Raw genomic sequence first — 19,443 nt, forward strand, 5'->3', positions numbered from 1 at the left:
TCAGGAGGGGGGGGCCGCCCGCTCGTCCCCACCCCCTTTCCTGGCCGGCCGGGTAGCGTGCTCGGATAAGGGTCTGGTGTGGATCTGGGGGGGACCCCCACGCCGTTTTTTCGGCGTAGGGGGTTCCCCTTGGAATCCATACCAGACCTAAGGGCCTGGTATGCTCTCGGAGGGGGAACCCACGCCAAATTTTTTTCAGAAATTTGCCGTGGAGTTCCCCCTTGAGCTCATTCTCTGCTTGGCCTCGGCAAAAGTCGCCTGGCCTGGGGCGACTTGTAAGTCGTCCCAAGTCGGGCTTGAAGTCATCACAAGTCGTTTTGAAGTCGTCCCAAGTCGCGCTGTGATCTTAACTCAAGTCGTGTCCAAGTTGCCTGACTCAAGTCGCCTACAAGTCGTGTTGCCCCTGTGTGAATGGGCTCTTAGTGTTTCTGATTTTATTTGTTTTTTGGTTGGTTTTGAGAGATCTTTTTTTTTTTTTTTCTTGTTTCATTTAGATAATATTTTGTTATTTTCTGTTGGTATAATATTTTTTTTGTACATTTGGTGATGTTGGTGTTAGTTTGCTGCAATCAAAAATCATATTTTTTTTTTGTCTACATTTTTCTAACTTTTAAAGGAAAAATGAGCAGCAAACAAGGCCAAAAAAGCAGTAAGAGTGCTGCTGGGAGAGGGAGAGCTATGAGCCGTGTACATGAGCAGAAGGTGGGACGTTCTGTCTCTGCGCCCTCTGAGCTCAGCTCACCTCCCATAAAGCTGAGGCGAATGGGAGTGAAGACTGCTGGTGGTAAAGAGCCTGGCAAACAGCAGACATTTGCACATCGCCAGCTGTTCCAGGATTTACCTCCTAGAACCAGCAGCACAATTCATAGCAAAAGTGGCGCTACCACCTCTGCCACTGCTGCTGGTAGCATGCTGCCCATTGGTACCTTTTATGGAAGAGGGCAGGCCAAAGGGGTTCCTAGTGCACATACATTTGTGCAACCAAAGCTGGAGATCCTGGCTATGCAGCAGGAAACATGTCAGGAGGCTGAGGCTCATGATGATGTCACCACCACCATTGCTGCCAGTGCCATCACCATCAGCACTACAGGGAGCTTGGCAGTGGTCAGCAAGGAGACAGAGTTTACTGCTTCTAATGATCACTGTTCCCTTGGCAACATGAAAGAGGTGGAAGCAGGCTTTCCTGACATTGTTGTAGACAAATTTAATTTCCAGCCCTCTACCCATGTTGGCACCACCGACAGCCCAGAAAGTATCTCCCCTCAGTCCCCACTACTTTTTTCTCCTGAAAAGACCCCTGCCCAAGTGCTTTCTAAGCCTCCAGCATCAGAATGGGCCAATGCAACCATTAGACCTCAATCCATCACATAACCCAAAATACCTGGGATGTTCAGGTCTCTTCCTCCTGCTTCTGCCAAACCTCAGAAAGAGTGTGACCACTGCAGTGGAAGGGATTCCATCAGGCAGTGTCCGAGGTGGTGCCTGCCATTCCAGCATTTGGCAGCATTTTAAAAGAATTGGTGTCGGTCAGAAGGCCAAATGCAATCACTGTGGCAGGGAGGTCAGCCGGGGCCGAGACATAGGGCATCTCAGTAATGTGCACCACCATGCAGTGCTGTTAGGGGAGAAAAGTATTATGACCACTCCTCCAAACACCAAAAGGGGAACCAATAGTGGCACCGCCACAGCCACCATGAGTGCCAGCACCACCAGCCAGTATAAGGCAGAAAAGAATGCTGTTACCATCCCGCATTCCAATCCATACCAGTCAGGCCACCCTGGAAGATTTTGGTGGCTTTCAGAGTAAGGGTATGTCTCGGGCGCAGGTGCATAAAATAACACGCCTGATTGGCCAGCTCATTGCAGTTGGAGGAGCATCTTTCAACATGGTGGAAGGTGAGCCCTTCAAGAAATTGATGCAGGCTGTTGCACCACAGTACCGTGTGCCATCACGTAAGACCTTCAGCCAAACTGTGCTGCCAGCCTTATACAGGTCTTGTGTCAAGGTGCTCAAGGAGGAGATTGGAAGGGCAGGTGGACAGGCAGTGCACTGACCACTGACCTGTGGAGTGCGTGTAGTGCCCAGCATGCCTTCCTGTCCCTGACGGCACATTGGTGGCAGGTCAAGGTGTCCCATGATGTAGTTCAAACATCTGGATCCTCGTCAGTAGTTGACAAACATGGGCACCGTTCCTTCCTCCTGCACGCTGAGGTGCTTGATGAAAAGCACACAGCGCGAAACATCCTGCAAGCCCTGCAGAAAATGTTGTTGCAATGGTTTGGACAGGCAGACAGCAACTACCGGATTGGCTATGTTGTCACTGATGGAGGCAGCAACATGGTCAAGGCTGTAAGGGATGGCAGGTTTGTGGGTGTGCGCTGCTCAGCCCACCTTCTCCACCAGGTGGTAACTGACAGTTTTCGGTTGCTGGAAACCATTTCTGGCTGCGATGGAAGGCTGTCCAAAGTGGTGGACTCTTGTCGGAAGATGGCTGGCCACTTCCATCGGAGTTTGAGGGGCAGCCACCTCCTCAGGTTGGAACAGAGGAAGGCAGGCCTTCCAGAACACTGCCTAAAACAGGATGTGGGGACTAGGTGGAATTGAACCCTAGCAATGCTGGAATGCATCCTTGAGCAGCAGAAGGCTCTCCCTGCCATGGCCTGCGATCATAACATTGGCATAAAGAGACCTTTAGGCAGGGAGGACTGGGCCATAATTGGGCAGATTATGGCAGTCCTCAAACCTTTCCTCTCTGTCACAGAACACTTAAGCCGCGAGGATGCCAGCATTGGTCATGTGCTCCCACTCTTCAACCACCTTCAGAGCAAATTGGAGCGGTTCAAGTCGGCTAAGGAACTTTTGCCTGGTGGTGGCCCTCAACCTGATGTGTTGGCTTTGCTAAACATATTTCTGATGGAGTTGGGCAGGCGCACGCAGAAGTTGACCGCCTCTTGCCCAGAACTGATGCTGGCTGCCATGTGTGACCCTAGCATCAAGGGCAAAATGGCTGTACAGTGTAGTGCTCTGACAACATGGCGGGACAGACTAATCGACAGGGTGCGTCAGAGGGAAAGGCAGATGGTAAGGCTGGGAGAAGAGGAGGAAGAAGATATTGAAGACCCCCTCTCCCATGCATCATCTAGTGAAGTGAGCAGAGCATCTTCTGTCTTGGCTGAGGCACTTGACACCCTAATGGGAACCTCCAGCATAGTACACCCCAAGAAACCCATATCAGCAAAGGAGGTTGTCATGTCCTATTTGTCAGCCCCACTAGTGCACCCCACCACAGATCCAATGTTTTTTTGGCAGGAGAAGAGCGAGGAGTGGCCTGCCCTCGCAGATATTGCCAAGGAGCTACTGTCCTGCCCTCCGACAAGTGTCCAGAGTGAGCAGGTGTTTTCTGTGACGGTAAACATCCTGTCACCTCAAAGATCCCAGCTGTCCCCCTAGCTAATGGAGCAGTTAGCATTTTTGAAAATCAATTTGCCAAAGCTGGGGTACCCCTCCCTCACTCTGAACAATCCTTGAACTGACTGTCTGCAGCAGAGATGGCCATTTGGTCTTAGTAGTTGGTCCCTGTCCCTCCACACAATCCCTCCCCTCGCTTTTCATCTACCCCTATTTGCTTGTGACATCATCTGGGATGGACGAGAAGAGAGGAGGTGCCACCAGGGAGGAGCGGAGAGAGAACTTATTACACACGCTTCCTGCGCTACTCTGCATGCTGGCTGGTAAAGGCTGTGCCCTGATGTTCCCCAATGTGCCCTGATGTTCCCCAATGTGTCCCAATGTGCTCTGATGTGCCCCGATGTGCCCTGATGTTCCCCAATGTGTCCCAATGTGCTCCAATATGCCCTGATGTGCCCCAATATGCCCCGATGTGCCCTGATGTGCCCCAATGTTCTCCAATATGCCCTGATGTGCCCCAATATGCCCTGATGTGCCCGCACCATTCTTCTCATTTACACATATGACTGCTAGAACAGATAAAAAGACATTTAGGGAAATTGATCAAAATTAGAGTGAAGAGAATCTGGAGCAGTTGCCCATGGCAACCAATCAGCTTCTCTTCAGTTCGTTCCATTAACCCTTTCATGACTAAGCCTATTTTTTGGCATTTGGTGTTTACAAGTTAAAATCCATATTTTTTTCTAGAAAATTACTTGGAACCCCCAAACTTTATATATATATTTTTTAGCAGAGACTCTTGAGAATAAAACGGCGATTGTTGCAATATTTTATGTCACACGGTATTTGCGCAGCGGTGTTTTAAACGCAACTTTTTGGGAAAAGGGACACTTTCATGAATTAAAAAAAAACGAAACAGTAAAATTAGCCCAATTTTTTAGCATAATGTGAAAGATAATGTTACGCCGAGTAAATAGATACCAAACATGTCACACTTTATAATTGCACGCACTCGTGGATTGACGACAAAATACGGTACCTAAAAATCTCAATAGGCGACGCTTGAAAATTTTTTTACGGTTACCAGGTTAGCGTTACAGAGGAGTGCTAGAATTATTGCTCTCGCTCTGACGATCGCGGCAATACCTCACATGTGTGATTTGAACTTTTTACATATGCGGGCGCGACTTCCGTATGCATTTTCTTTGCTTCGTGAGCTCGCAGGGACGGCGGGTGCTTTAAAAAATTTTTTATTTTTTTATTTATATTAAAATGACTAAATTGTTTTTAAAAAAATAATAATAATTTGATCACTTTTATTGCTGTCACAAGGAATGTAAACATCCCTTGTGACAGTAATAGGTGGTGACAGGTACTCTTTATGGAGGGATCGGGGGTCTAAAAGACCTCCCACCCCTCCTTTACACTTCAATGTATTCAGATCGCTGAAAACTGCGATTTTGAATACCGTGTATTTTTTTTAAAACCGGCGCCATTGGCAGCCGAGTAAACGGGAAGTGAGGTCATGACGTCGCTTCCATGTTTACGATTAGGATACTGGAATGAAGCCGATTACGGCTTCGTTCCAGTTCCTCCCTAGCAGCCGGAGGCGCCGAATCTTTAATCGGTGCTCCCTCCCGGTAACAGCGGCCGGAGGCGGCGGGAGGGGAGGACGTCCCCACACGCTCCTCCGGCATAACAGCCGAGCGGCTTTTAGCCCCTTCGGTTGTTGTGGCTGGATAGCCAATCGCCCGCTGAAAAAAACGGTACCGGGATGATGCCTGCAGGTGCGGGCATCATCCCGGTATACCCCCCGGAAGCCGAGTACGCACATCTGCGTACGCTCAGCGGGAAGGGGTTAAGATTTGAAAATGAAAGAGAGAAGCGGATTGTCTGCCATGCACCGCTGGTCCAGTTTTCGCCTGCTCCAGTTTCGATAGATCACCCCACACTGTTTGGGGTCACCAGGGATGTGTGGAGAGCACATGCTTGGTAACACCAAACAATTTCCAGTGACCCCGTACAGTGCGGGGGATCAAAACTGGAGCAGCTGTGCATGGCAACCATGTGCTCATTATGAGGGGCTCCCGCCATCCCTGTGCTGTGCTGACTTCCTTCTGGGGCTGTACCCCTGCTGTGCTCAGTATGTCAGCACAGCACAGGAATGGTGGAAACCCCTCATAATGAGCACAGCAGAGGTACAGCCCCAGGAGGAAGTCAGCATAGCACAGGGATGGTGGGAGCCCCTCATAATAGGCATAATGACTGAGTCGTCAATGCGACGACAACTGATCCGAAATTCGTAAACAAAAGTTTGTATTGCGTACAAAATTCGGACGCATGGCAATTCGTATTTTGGATCCTCCCAAACGTACGAATTTAGGGAAATTCATACGAATTTGAGATTCATACGGAACGAAACGCACATGTCTAGTATGAAGTGAATCTGGGATCGACAACTACAAGCATTCTTTTTTTATATGTGAAATTTTGGCAATTCAGGACTCAGGAGCGCATGAAGTCAATGGAGGAGAGGAAAGGTCAGGGTAGGCTATGAAGAGGGTGCAGGAGATGATCACCAGCACCGTTATATAGAGCACTGACACCAGCACCGTGATAGAGAGCACTGATACCAGCACTGAGATAGAGTGCACTGACACCAGCACCGTGATATAGAGCACTGATCCCAGCACCGTGATAGAGTACACTGACACCACCACGGAGATAGAGTGCACTAACACCAGCAGTGAAACAGAGTGCACTGACACCAGCACCGTGATATAGAGCACTGACTCCAGCACTGTGATATAGAGCACTGACCCTAGCACCATAATAGAGTGCACTGACACCAGCCCTGTGATATAGAGCACTGACACCAGCCCTGTGATATAGAGCACTGACACCAGCACTGTGATATAGAGCACTGACACCAGCACCGTGATATAGAGCACTGACACCAGCACTGTGATAGAGTGCACTGACCTCAGCACCGTGATAGAGTGCACTGACACCAGCACCGTAATAGAGTGCACTGACACCAGCACTGTGATAGAGTGCACTGACACCAGCACCATGATATAGAGCACTGACACCAGCACCCTGATATAGAGCACTGACACCAGCACTGACATAGAGTGCACTGTCACCAGCACCATGATAGAGTGCACTGACCCCAGCACCGTGATAGAGTGCACTGACCCCAGCACTGTGATAGAGTGCACTGATCCCAGCACCGTCATAGAGTGCACTGACACCAGCACCGTGATATAGATCACTGACACCAGCACCGTGATAGAGTGCACTGACACCAGCACCGTGATAGAGTGCACTGACACCAGCATTGTGATAGAGTGCACTGACACCAGCACCGTGATATAGTGCACTGACACCAGCACCGTGATATAGTGCACTGACACCAGCACCGTGATAGAGTGCACTGACACCAGCACCGTGATAGAGTGCACTGACACCAGCACCGTGATAGAGTGCACTGACACCAGCACCGTGATAGAGTGCACTGACATAGAGTGCACTGTCACCAGCACCGTGATATAGAGCACTGACACCAGCACCGAGATAGAGAACACTGACACCAGCACCGTGATAGAGAGCACTGAGCAGAGGGTGCAGAAGAGTAAGGCTGAGTGAGCCACTCAACCAAGTCTGGTGCGTCCTTAGACGTAATCGCACGCACCTTCTGCAATTTGCCATTTTGGCTCAAGTCTGTTGCTCCTGCCCTACCCCTACCAGCCCTGTGCAAGGGCCTGCCTCTTCCTCTGCCTGTCATTTTTTAAATGACCCTGTGTCAAAAGTCTCTGGAGAAGTGCAGTATGTATGTGGAAGAAGGTATATAACACCCCACTTCAATCTGTTGTTTTTGGGGGCCACTGGTCTATCACACCAGTTATAATACTTTTTTATTTTATTACGTTTGTCACTCTTTGTAGTATCGCTGCAGAACTGCTCAGCAGTCACAATGCTGCACAGTGGAAATGCACTATACTATGCTTTCTATATGTGCAAGTATTTTATACATGTATTACACACCTATATACTGTACACCAAATAGTACACCTATACCAGTCCTTACAAGGATCTCTGTGGACCTAGTAGCTAGTGATTTGCAGACTGTACCTCAGTCCCTACACTGATAAAGGACTGCTGCAGAATAGGGCAGCAGTCAGCAGCAGTGCACCACAACCCTATATATTGTACACCTATACCAGTCCTTAGAAGGACCTTTGTGGACCTAGTAGCTAGTGATTTGCAGACTGTACCTCAGCCCCTACACTGATAAACGACTGCTGCAGAATAGGGCAGTAATCTGCAGCAGTGCACCACAACCCTATATATTGTGCACCTATACCAGCCCTTACAAGGACCTTTGTGGACCTAGTAGCTAGTGATTTGCAGACTGTACCTCAGTCCCTACACTGATAAAGGTCTGCTTCAGAATAGGGCAGCAGTCAGCAGCAGTGCACCACAACCCTATATATTGTACACCTATATCAGTCCTTACAAGGACCTTTGTGGACCTAGTAGCTAGTGATTTGCAGACTGTACCCCAGTCCCTGCACAGATAAAGGACTGCTGCAGAATAGGGCAGTAATCTGCAGCACAGCTCTGCACCAGCACCCTAATATTGTACACCTATACCAGTTTTTACAAGGACCTTTGTGGACCTAGTAGCTAGTGATTTGCAGACTGTACCTCAGTCCCTACACTGATAAAGGACTGCTGCAGAATAGGACAGTAATCTACAGCACAGCCCTGCACCAGCACCCTATATATTGTACACCTATACCAGTCCTTACAAGGACCTTTGTGAACCTAGTAGCTAGTGATTTGCAGACTGTACCTCAGTCCCTACACTGATAAAAGACTGCTGCAGAATAGGGCAGCAGTCAGCAGCAGTGCACCAGCACCCTATATATTGTACACCTATACCAGTCCTTACAAGGACCTTTGTGGTCCTAGTAGTTAGTGATTTGCAGACTGTACCTCAGTCCCTACACTGATAAAGGACTGGTGCAGAATAGGGCAGCAGTCAAGTATAATATTCTTTCTATATTTGGAAGAAATTATATTATACGTGTACAACCCTATATACTGTACACCTATACCAGTCCTTAAAAGGACCTTTGTGGACCTAATAGTAATAGCTAGTGATTAAACTGACTGTCCCTGCTGCACACAGCGTCCTGTCCCTCCCTGCACTGACAAAAGACAGGCTGCTGCAATCACCAGCACAGCAGTGCACTGAACCCTATATACTGTACTACACCTATAGCATACCATTCCTTAAAAGGACTTTTGTGGACCTAATAGCTAGCGATTTGTGTTACTACAGTCTCTCCCTGCTCCACACAGCAACCTCTCCCTATAATGACATAAGACAGAATGTAAAATGGCCGCCAGATCAGGTCTATTTATAAGCTAGGGGGAATGTCCAATTGCCCATGAGCTGAAATGTCTCAATTGGCTGTCCTGTACCTCATGATGGATGTGTCATCATGGGTCAAAGTTCTTTCACACTGTAAACACATATGTCCGCTGGGCAAATACGTGAACACGCAAAATTCGCCGCGATACGACCGCTGGGCGAACAGTTCGGCCATCCCTACTCAGAGCTTCTCTTCTACGTCCTGTTTCCTCCTGGTAATGTCATCTGGGAGTTGTAGTTCCCTGAGATAAGAAGACACTACAAGTCCCATGAATCATTGCATTCTCTGTGTGCTGATTGGAGGGGCTGGTCAGACATGAGGAGATTTTTCTTCTTCCCCCTCCTGTCATATCCACATTGCTGTGAATGGAGGGGGGAAGGGGGAGCTGGAGGAGACACAGACATTCTGTCTCACTAATCTGTCATAATAATAATAAGAAGAACGGGGAGTTGCAAGAGATAAAACATTGCAAAGTCCCAGTATATACATTGGTCTATATACACTATATTGTCAAAAGTATTGTGACGCCTTTACATGCACACTTTAGTCAACCACTGGTGGTTAAAAAAAAAAAAAAAATCCTGCAACGCAATGTCATAATGTGTTTGTATGCATTGCATACTAGCACATTATAAGAAACTTACCTTAGAACGAAGCCCTCCCGTGCCGCAATGTCACTGCTGAGACGGCTGGGGCCGGGGACACGATGACATCACTCCGGGGGATGCCAGTGGCAGCTGCCTGTTTCAGAAACTTGCTCTGAAGTTCCGGCTCTGTAAGCCTTCAGAGCGCATGCCGAAAACTGTAGGTACTGCAATACTTACAGTACCTACAGGTAAGCCTTATTATAGGCTTACCTGTAGGTACAAGTAGTACAGAGTTTACTACCACTTTAATGGCATCCCAGTCTTAGTCCGTAGGGTCCAATATTGAGTTGGCCCACCCTTCGCAGCTATAACAGCTTCAACTCTTCTGGGAAGGCTGTCCACAAGGTTTAGGAATGTTTGACCATTCTTCCAGAAGCGCATTTCGGAGGTCAGGAGCTGATGTTGGACGGGAAGGCCTGGCTTGCACACTCCTCTCTAATTCATCGCAAAGGTGTTCTATTGGGTTGAGTGCGGTGACCTGACTGGGCCGGGTCCTGGTAAAGAACTTGAAATGTGAAAGAGGCAGCAAGCTGAAGCCCAAGTGGGAATGCACCCCAATTGTGTGGCCAAACAGCCTTCCCCACCAACCCCTGTGTACAATGTGGTCTCAGAAGGCCGAGAACCACTTAAAAGAGAGCTCCACCACAACCTGCTGTGACCCTGTGTGCATAATTTTCAATCCTCTGCTATTGTTTGTAAGTGGCTGTGGACGGCTGTGCCCCGTGCCCTGTTTGTACATTGTTGGGACTCTCGCAATATATTGTTCATCCACCCCGGCCTCTGAGCGTATTCTTTGCCACCGCTGCACCACACTGCAACCTACTTACACACAGTTTTTGAAGCAACTCATTAGGTAGGTTGTACCAAACATCTTGGAGAACTAACTGTGGGATGTCTCGGAACCTTTTGTCTCTTCGTGTAATCCCAGACATACTCCATGATGATGAGATCAGGGCTCTGTGGGGGCCAAACCATCACTTCCAGGACTTCTTGTTCTTCTTTACGCTGAAGATAGTTCTTAATGACATTTGCTGTATGTTTGGGGTCATTGTCCTGCTGCAGATTAAATTTGCAGCCAATCACACGCCTCCCTGAAGGTATCACATGTTCGATAAGTACTGTATCTGCCTTTATTTCTCAGCACTGAGGACACCACTGATCCTGACCAAATCTCAAACTCTATTTGCAGAAATACAGCCTTGCAAGGAACCTCCACCATGCTTCACAGTTGCCTGCAGACACTCATTGTACCGCTTTCAAGCCCTTGGCAAAAGAAAATGCCTCCCACAGCCAAATATTTCAAATTATAACTCATCTGTCCAGAGCATCTGCTGACATTTTTCTTCACCCCAGTTCTTATGTTTTGAGTCGCTTAGCCTTGTTTCCACTTCGGAGGTATGTTTTTTTTTGGCCACAATTCTTCCATGAAGACCACTTCTGACCAGACTTCTCCAGACAGTAGATGGGTGTAACCTGGGTCCCACTGGTTTCCCTCAGTTTTCTGCTGATGGCACTGCTGGACATTTACCAATGTGGAAGGGAAGTAAGCATGATGTGTCTTCCCTCTGCTGCATTGTTTCCTTGGCTGACCACTGCGTCTACATCCTCAATGTTGCCCGATCAATGGCGTCTTCAATGCTAAGACATACAAGCAGATATTTATCCATCATGCCATACCATCCGGGAGACCTATGAATGGCCCCAAATTTATTCTGTAGCAGAACAACCACACGAAACATACAGCCAATGTCATTTAGAACTATCTTCAGTGTAAAGAACAAGGAGACCTGGAGGTGATGGCTTGGCCCCATAGAATCCTGATCTCATCATCAGAGTCTGCCTGGGATTACATGAAGAGGCAGAAGGATTTGAAGCAGCCGACATCCACAGAAGATCTGTGTTTGGTTCTCCAAGATGTTTGGAACAACCTACCTGCTGAGTTCCTTCAAAAACTGTGTGCAAGTATACCTAGAAGAATTCATGCAAGTTTGAAGGCAAAGGGGGGTCACACCAAATACTGAATTGATTTAGATTGTTCTTCTGTTTGCTCACTTTGCATTTTGTAAGTTGATAAAAATAAACAATTAAAATATATATTTTTGAATACATTCTTACTTTAGAGCACTTCTTCACACCTCCCTTTTGTGGCTACCATGTTGAGGAGGGGTGGAGGACCTTCATATGCATACTATGTAGATGTGATCCTGTGTTCTGCCAAAAACTGTCCCCCCATCGGATAGTGTCTGCTCGCACTGCGCAGGAGCAGCGCTTGCGCAGTATGGAGGACAAGGAGACTCTGAAAGTCTCCGAAGATGAACGGCACCTGCGCACTTGCTAGTACCTTCTGCCCCAAGTCCAGGTTCAAGCCCTACCATCCAAGTGGACATATGGTAGCACTTAGTAAGAGGGCCACTTTGGGCATGGCCTCGCTCTGTAGAGCAAATTTTCAAAATGAAAAAAAGCACTAAAAATGCATAGGTGTGAATCCAGCCTAATAGAGAGAGAAAAACAAAAAAAAAATTCTCTTAACTGTAATTTATCTGACAGATGTGCCAAAAAAGGAAAGAAAAAAAAACATCTCTAAAAATAGAAAGTGGCTATTCCCACCAATGGCACCGTCCGAATTTGCGCCGCTCTGATTCCAAAAAGTAGTCCCTGTTCTACTTTTGCCGATTTCAAGGTGCGATGTGTATAGACATCTGTGCAGCAACCCGCACACATGTCTCTGAAATCACCCCCAAAGTCAGACTGACATGCGGGTATGAAGTCGTGCAATTTCAGTCCCGCTGTCAGTGTGAACCTGGGCGAACGCTACGTTCATAATGGCGATTAAGGCTGCTGTGAGCTGCAAAGGAAGGAATCTTGTGATTTCTGCTGTGAGCGTCTCTCCACCCAACCAGCGATTACCTGTAGTGATCTTTACTAAACACACAAAAGTGTCCAGCAGTGATCACCGCCGGTAATGACAGGCTGTGTGGAGAGGCGCGAATAGCTGTTGCCGGTCATTAAACTGAATGGGGCCGGTGGCCACACCTAACCGCACTCAGCTGCAGGAGAAATCAGAAGATTACTGCAGCTGCAGTTTGCACCGACTTCAAACCCCATAAACACTATTAGATTTCCTGCAGATTTTTGTCTTCAGATTTACCAAAACGATGTAGTACAAGGGCCTGCCTGATTGCATACAAATTTAAACTCTAATGCCGCGTACACACGATCAGAATTCTCGTCGGAAAAAGCTCTGATGGTTTTCCCGACGGAATTCCGACTGAATTCGGCTCAAGCTGTCTTGCCTACAAACGGTAACACCAAATTCCGATCGTTTATAACACGGCGACGTACAATGCGTACGACGTGATTGGGAAAAAGGAAGTTCAATAGCCAGTAGCCAATAGCTTCTGTCTCGTAGTTAAATCTGAGCATGCGTGTTTTTCCGTCTGGAAAATTGAGAACATGCTATCAATTTTTGGCTGGTGGAAATTTGGACAGCTAAATTCCGATGAAGCATACACACGGTCGCATTTTCCGATGAAAAGCTCTCATCGGTCTTTTTCTGGGCAGAATTCGGATTGTGTGTACGCGGCATTAAGGTTTGACCTCATATTATATAGTTTTTGTAAATCTGAAGACAAAAATCTGCAGAAAATCTAATAGTGTGTATGGGGCTTAAATCACTGATGTGAATGTAGCCTTTAGCAGAAGGGGATATGAACATTTATTGTTCTGAATACTGACAGGAGCTCTTTGAAATAATGTTGGTTAAGCCCTCGTTCACATTGAATGTGGCTTTGGAATTGTGCGACTTCATGAGAAACCGCAGGATTTCAAAGCCGCGTGTCATTGTGAATTCAGGTGCAACTTAGAAGACATCTATGTGGCTTCATGCACAGATGTCTATGCAAGTCGCACCCAAAATCGCCAAAAGTAGTGCAGGAACTACTTTTTCAAATTGATGCGGCACCACACCAATTTGAACAGTGCTGGCAATAGGGTGCGACTTGTTAAATTGCATGACAAGTCCCTCCAATGTGAATGAGACCTCACTGTATAGTGTTTCTTTAATTGTCCCAGATGCAACTAAGCCCAAGAAGACATGTACGTAGCTGTAGTGCAACGTAAGCGTAGGACATACATGACAGGGTGCAAGGCTTACGCAGGGGAATGGTACGAGGGGTTAAGAATGTTACAAGGCTTACCTGATTGGAGGATGGTGTAAGAGGGGGTGGAGTAGAGTTGATGTGAAGGCACGTGAGTCTAGGAGGGTCAGCAGTCTGGAGCAGCAGGTCAGGAGGAACGTTCAGGATCAGCTACCTGGAAAAGATGAGTGGGTTAGAGCAGCTTTGGGCCCAGCTTAGATCAGCCGCAGAACAGCATGGCGCAGACTGGTTACAAAGCCAAATTGCGGCCACCCTTCAAGGGGTAGGGCAGGGACCTTCCGCAGATGGGGTACCCTCGACACGGGCAAGGAGGTCTCGGCCCCCTGTGCGCCTTAGCCCTGATATTGCCCCCCGTACTCAGCGCCGGCTTGGGAGCCCCAGTTGGGCCCCTTCAGGCCCCCCTGCTAAGCAGACACCCCGGTCGTCTAGTGGGGGGCCTGGGAGGAATCCCCGTCCACGGCTGAGTCCCAGAGGGAGGGGGGTCACTCACCGGATCCTGCCTCAGGCCACCTCCAGGACCGCGCGATCGTTGGTGGTTCCAGTGGTTCCCCCTGGCGATGCTCCGGTCGGGGGGGCCGCTCGACGGGGGAGAGTGGGGTCCTCGGGCGCCGGCCTTGTCCCGGAGGCGGCCGTCGGCCTGCCACGTGTGGGCGCCATCTTAGCTTCGGGGGGGGGCCCATTAGAGGATGCAGAGCGGCAGTCGGGTGGCCACGCCTCCGGGCATGTTTCTGTGCCTGGGAGGGAGGGCCAGCGGAGGAACAGCGCGCGCGCGCTCGGCGCGGCGCACGCTGATGACGTCGGCGGAAGTGAGGTCGGCGCGACCGGAAGTGATGTCCTAGTAAACAAAAAACATGGCGGCCGCCATGTACAACGACAGGAAACCGGTCGGGAGCGGCCTGGGCCGTCTGGCATGCCAGCGCAGAGGCCCCCGAGGGTCAGGACACTGACGGAGGACAGCAGCATGGAAGAGGGAGAGCTGCAGGAGGACGAGTGCGATCCGGCGGCGGCAGTAGGGGCAGCGGCTGGAGGGCCTTCCAGGCAACAGCAGCCCGGTAAGTCCTTGGGGTCTGTGGGGGGGTTTCTTGCGGGGGTGAGTGGGGGGGATGCAGGGGTGGGGGGGGCGAAGGGGGGGGGGGAGTTGTTGGTGGTGTTGAAAGAGCTGCTGCGCAGCCTGCAGGGCGACTCGGGGCCGGTGCACGCCCCGAGTACTCCATGGGTAGGGCCGCCCGCCGCGGCTCGGTTAGAGCTGGGGACGGCTGTCCCCTCCGGTTTGGGGTTGTCGGTGGGTGGGGTGGCAGCGGAGACGCAGACAGAGAGGGAGGTGCTGGCGCGGAAGGACGGCGAGGGACCAAGTGGGGCTACGGTGGACAAAGACAAGGATGCTGAAAAGATTCGCTTGGCAGATGCGGCGAGGAGCGAAGTTTATGTGTGCTTCGAGGGACCGTTAGGGGCGCATTTGAAGAAGGAGGTGAGGGAGAAGATTTGGAAGGACGAGTTTGTGGAGATCTTCTCGTTGTTGCCGTTGGAGAAATTTAATTTAGACAGGGTCAAGCCGGATGAGAGCAAGAAAGAAGAGGAGGAGAAGAGGAGATATAGGCTTATTCCGCGCACGTTTGCGAATTGGCTGCAAGCGTTTGCGATTTTAGCTAGCGTGATTGGGGAAAAGGCGCCGGAGAATTGTTCGGCATTGTTCTGTTACCTGGAGGCCATTAGTGAGGCACACAGGGTTTATGGGGGCTTGGCCTGGTTACGTTATGACGAACAGTTTCGTCAACGCAAAGCGGTACGGACGTCCATTAGGTGGGACCACAAGGACATCAGCCTGTGGATGAAGTTGATGACTTCGGCCCGGGCCCCGGGACAGTTTTTTCCAGGGGGGGCCGGCGCCGCCGCCTCAGCGGGATCGCTGGCCCCAAAAAAGAAGGGGGTCTGCTGGCAATTTAACGACGGGACGTGCAAGTTTGGTACCGCCTGTCGTTACAAGCACGAGTGTTCGGGATGCAGTGGAGGGCACCCCTTCGCACGTTGTTTCAGACAGGGCAAAGGTCGTACTGGAGATTTCGCTGGAAAAAGGGATGACGCCGGTGAGGCTGGAAAGGATGCTTCCTTTCCTAAGTAGGTATCCTGATCGTGCGGCGGCGGGGTTGTTGGAGGCTGGTTTTCGGGATGGGTTTAGGATTCCGAGTGCGTTGAGGGAGGTTCCCCCGCTGGCCAAGAATTTAAGGTCAGCTTTGCTGCATGAACACGTGGTGTCGGCAAAATTGGCTAAGGAGGTGGCGTTGGGCCGGATGGCCGGCCCATTTCTTGCCCCTCCGATGGCGGATCTGGTGGTCTCGCCTTTGGGGGTTGTTCCGAAGAAGGAACCGGGGCAATTCAGGATGATTCACCACCTGTCTTACCCCAGGGGCGGATCGGTAAATGATGGTATTGACCCGCAAGCTTGTGCGGTTACTTATACATCATTTGATGCAGCGATAGCGTGGGTGAGAAAGTATGGCAGGGGGGCTCTTTTGGCTAAAACGGATGTAGAGGCGGCATTTCGTTTGTTGCCGGTTCATCCGGGGAGTATGCGCTTGTTGGGTTGTTGCTGGCAGGGGTCGTATTTTGTCGATCGCTGCTTGCCCATGGGATGTTCTATCTCGTGTGCACTTTTTGAGCTGTTCAGTTCGTTTTTTGAATGGGCTGTTCGGGAGACGGCGGGAGTCAACTCGGTCATACATTACCTGGATGACTTCCTGTGTGTAGGGCCGCCAGGATCCCGCGGCTGCGGGATACTGCTGGGGACGTTGCAACATTTGGCCGAACGGTTTGGGGTTCCCTTGGCGAGGGAGAAGACGGAGGGTCCCAGGTCGGAGATAGTGTTTTTGGGAATCACGATTGATTCCATGGCCATGGAATGTAGGTTGCCTGAGGAGAAGGTGGTGGCGCTGCGGCAGGAGGTGGTCGCAGCGCGGGGAAAACGAAAACTCAGGTTGAAGGAATTGCAATCGCTCCTGGGCAAATTGAATTTTGCTTGCAGGATTATGCCTATGGGGAGAATTTTTTGCAGGAGACTGGCGGCAGCCACAGCAGGGGTGAAGGTGCCCACTCATTTTGTGCGGTTGTCCAGAGACTTACGGGATGATCTGGGTGTATGGGGGGTGTTCCTGGTGGAGTTTAATGGGAGAGCGATTGTGCAGGAGGGACCGGTCAGCAACGCTGATTTGGTTTTGTTTACTGACGCAGCGGGTTCGGCAGGTTATGGAGCTTATTGCCAGGGGCAATGGAGTGCCGAACCATGGCCGGACTCTTGGAGGGAGGCGGGGTTTTTAACTAACCTGGCGTTACTGGAGCTTTTTCCCATAGTTCTGGCGGTGGAATTGTGGGGGGACAAGCTCCGGGATAAAAAAGTGCGCTTCCATTGTGATAACATGGGAGTGGTGGTGGCCATAAATAATGTTTCGGCCTCCTCCCCCCCGGTGGTTAGGTTGTTAAGGAGGTTGGTACTCAGTTGTTTACGGATTAATGCGTTTGTTTATGCGGTGCATATCCCTGGGATTGAGAATAAGTTGGCGGATGCTCTGTCTCGTTTCCAGTGGGAGGACTTTCGCAGAATGGCTCCGGACGCGAACAGACGCGGGGACCCGTGCCCTCCAGAGATGTGGGGGATTGCGTTGGAATCATCGGAGGACTGATTCAGCAGTCGTTGAGTGCAGGTACTCGAGCGGCTTATAATGCAGTGTGGAGGGAATGGTCGAACTGGTTGGGTGAGGTTGGGGGGTCGGAGGGCCCGGCTGAGCTGCTGCGGTGGGTATTGGGTTTTATCTGTTACAATTATGTGTCTGGGGTGTCGGGCTCGGCAGTCAGCAAGAAAATGTCGGCTTTGGCCTTTTTGTTTCAATGTAAGGGGTTGGCGGATGTGACTAAGAATTTTTTAGTTAAAAAGGCGTTGAGGGGTTTTAGAAAAGGGGCGGCAAAACGGGATTTGCGGCGCCCGATTTCTTTTGAAGTTTTGGGTATTTTGTTGAGCCACGTCCGGGAAGTGTGTTCTCTGGTTTTTGAACAACTACTTTTCCGAGCTGCTTTCCTGGTGGCATTTTTTGGGGCGTTTCGGATAGGAGAATTGGTGTCGCCATCTAAAACAGCTCCGGGGGGTTTGGGGAGGGGTGACGTTTCATGGGCCCCTTCTTCGGTGGTGATTTTGGTCAGGAAGTCCAAAACGGACCAGTTGGGTAGAGGGGTGCGGGTAACATTGTTGCGGGGGACGGACCCTAGTTTTTGTCCGGTGGAGGCTTTAAGGGTTTATTTGGAGGTTCGCCCGGACCGGGACGGGGTGTTATTCATGCATGCGGATGGTTCGTGCCTTTCGCGGTTTCAATTTACGGCAGTGTTGAGGAAGTGTTTGCGGAGCGGGGGTTTGTCTCCGGGAGAGTATGCTGCTCATTCCTTCCGGATAGGGGCGGCCACGGAGGCAGCTAGATGGGGATTGCCGGAAGAGGTTATTAAGCAAATTGGGAGGTGGGAGTCTCGGAGGTATCGGCTTTATGTGCGACCGCACCTCGTGTAAAAGGGGTGGGAGTATGGTCATTGGAGTGGTCGACTATATGTTTTTGGTTGTTTTGGGTTGGGTTGGTTAATTTTTGGTTATGTCATTTCAGAGCCGGGATGTCTCATTTGGATTTTGGGACATTCTTTTGTGTTCTGGGGGGCTAGACGGGCGGATGTAAGGCCGGACGGCAGGCAACTCAGACTGTCCAGGGATGAAGGCCGGGTTCGATGGATTGGCATCCCGGGACTGATGTGGCACAGGGTGGTGTCAGAGGTTCATCGCTATGCGGGCCTGGATCGGGCACCGGACGTACTGGTCCTACATGTGGGAGGTAATGACTTGGTTGTCAGGCCGATGCGCAACATCATTAAAGACATACGGTGGGACTTCCTCAGGCTTCGTACTGCCTTCCCGGACATGATTATTGTGTGGTCCGATATTGTGGCCCGCATGTCTTGGAGGGGGGCCCGGTCTTGTGAGAAGATTAATAGGGCCCGGATTAAGGTGAACAAAGAGGTGGGGAGGTTTGTTGCCCGGAATGGTGGTATTGTGGTGAGGCATTGGGAGTTGGAAGTGGAGACGTGGAGGTATTTACGGGGGGATGGTGTCCACCTTAACCCAATCGGGATTGACCTGTGGGCTTTGGGTTTGGAAGATGGCATTGGCAGGGCTCTGCAGGTGTGGCGGCAGGCACAAGGGTGAGGTGTCACTCTTGTGCTGCTGTGGCGGTAGGGTCCTTGACGGCTGGTATGCAATCTATCTGTTCCAAATTAGGTTTTGGTAAAGTTAGGACCCATCATGGGTATGGAGTCCTCCCGGGTGGTCTGGCGGCTGGCCAGACTGACGGGCTAATAAGTTGGGGGTCTGTGGTCAATTGGTAAGTCCCCGAGGCAAGTTGGCGGCTGGGGACGAATGCCATAAAAAGTTGGGATTACAGGCTCAAGTTGAAATGGGGTCGTCAGGGATCAACAACTGTTTATCTGATGAGCTGGTTTTGGTTACAAGAAAATATATGGTAAAATAAAATGGTTACAGAAGTTTTAAAGAAAAAGTTTTAGTTTGGTTTATTGTTTAAATAAAGGCCTGGAAAGGCCATTTACATCCAGCAGGTGTCTGTGTCATTTTTTATAAGAAAAGGTATAAAAGGGGTGTACATGTATGGATTGGCGTAGTAAGGTATCTGGCTACCTTGTCAAGACATGTACGTAGCTGTAGTGCAACGTAAGCGTAGGACATACATGACAGGGTGCAAGGCTTA

The sequence above is a fragment of the Lithobates pipiens genome, unplaced genomic scaffold, assembly GCF_037356315.1.
Source record: "Lithobates pipiens isolate NorthernLeopardFrog02 unplaced genomic scaffold, aLitPip1_a1.2 Scaffold_19, whole genome shotgun sequence".
Lineage (NCBI taxonomy): Eukaryota > Metazoa > Chordata > Amphibia > Anura > Ranidae > Lithobates > Lithobates pipiens.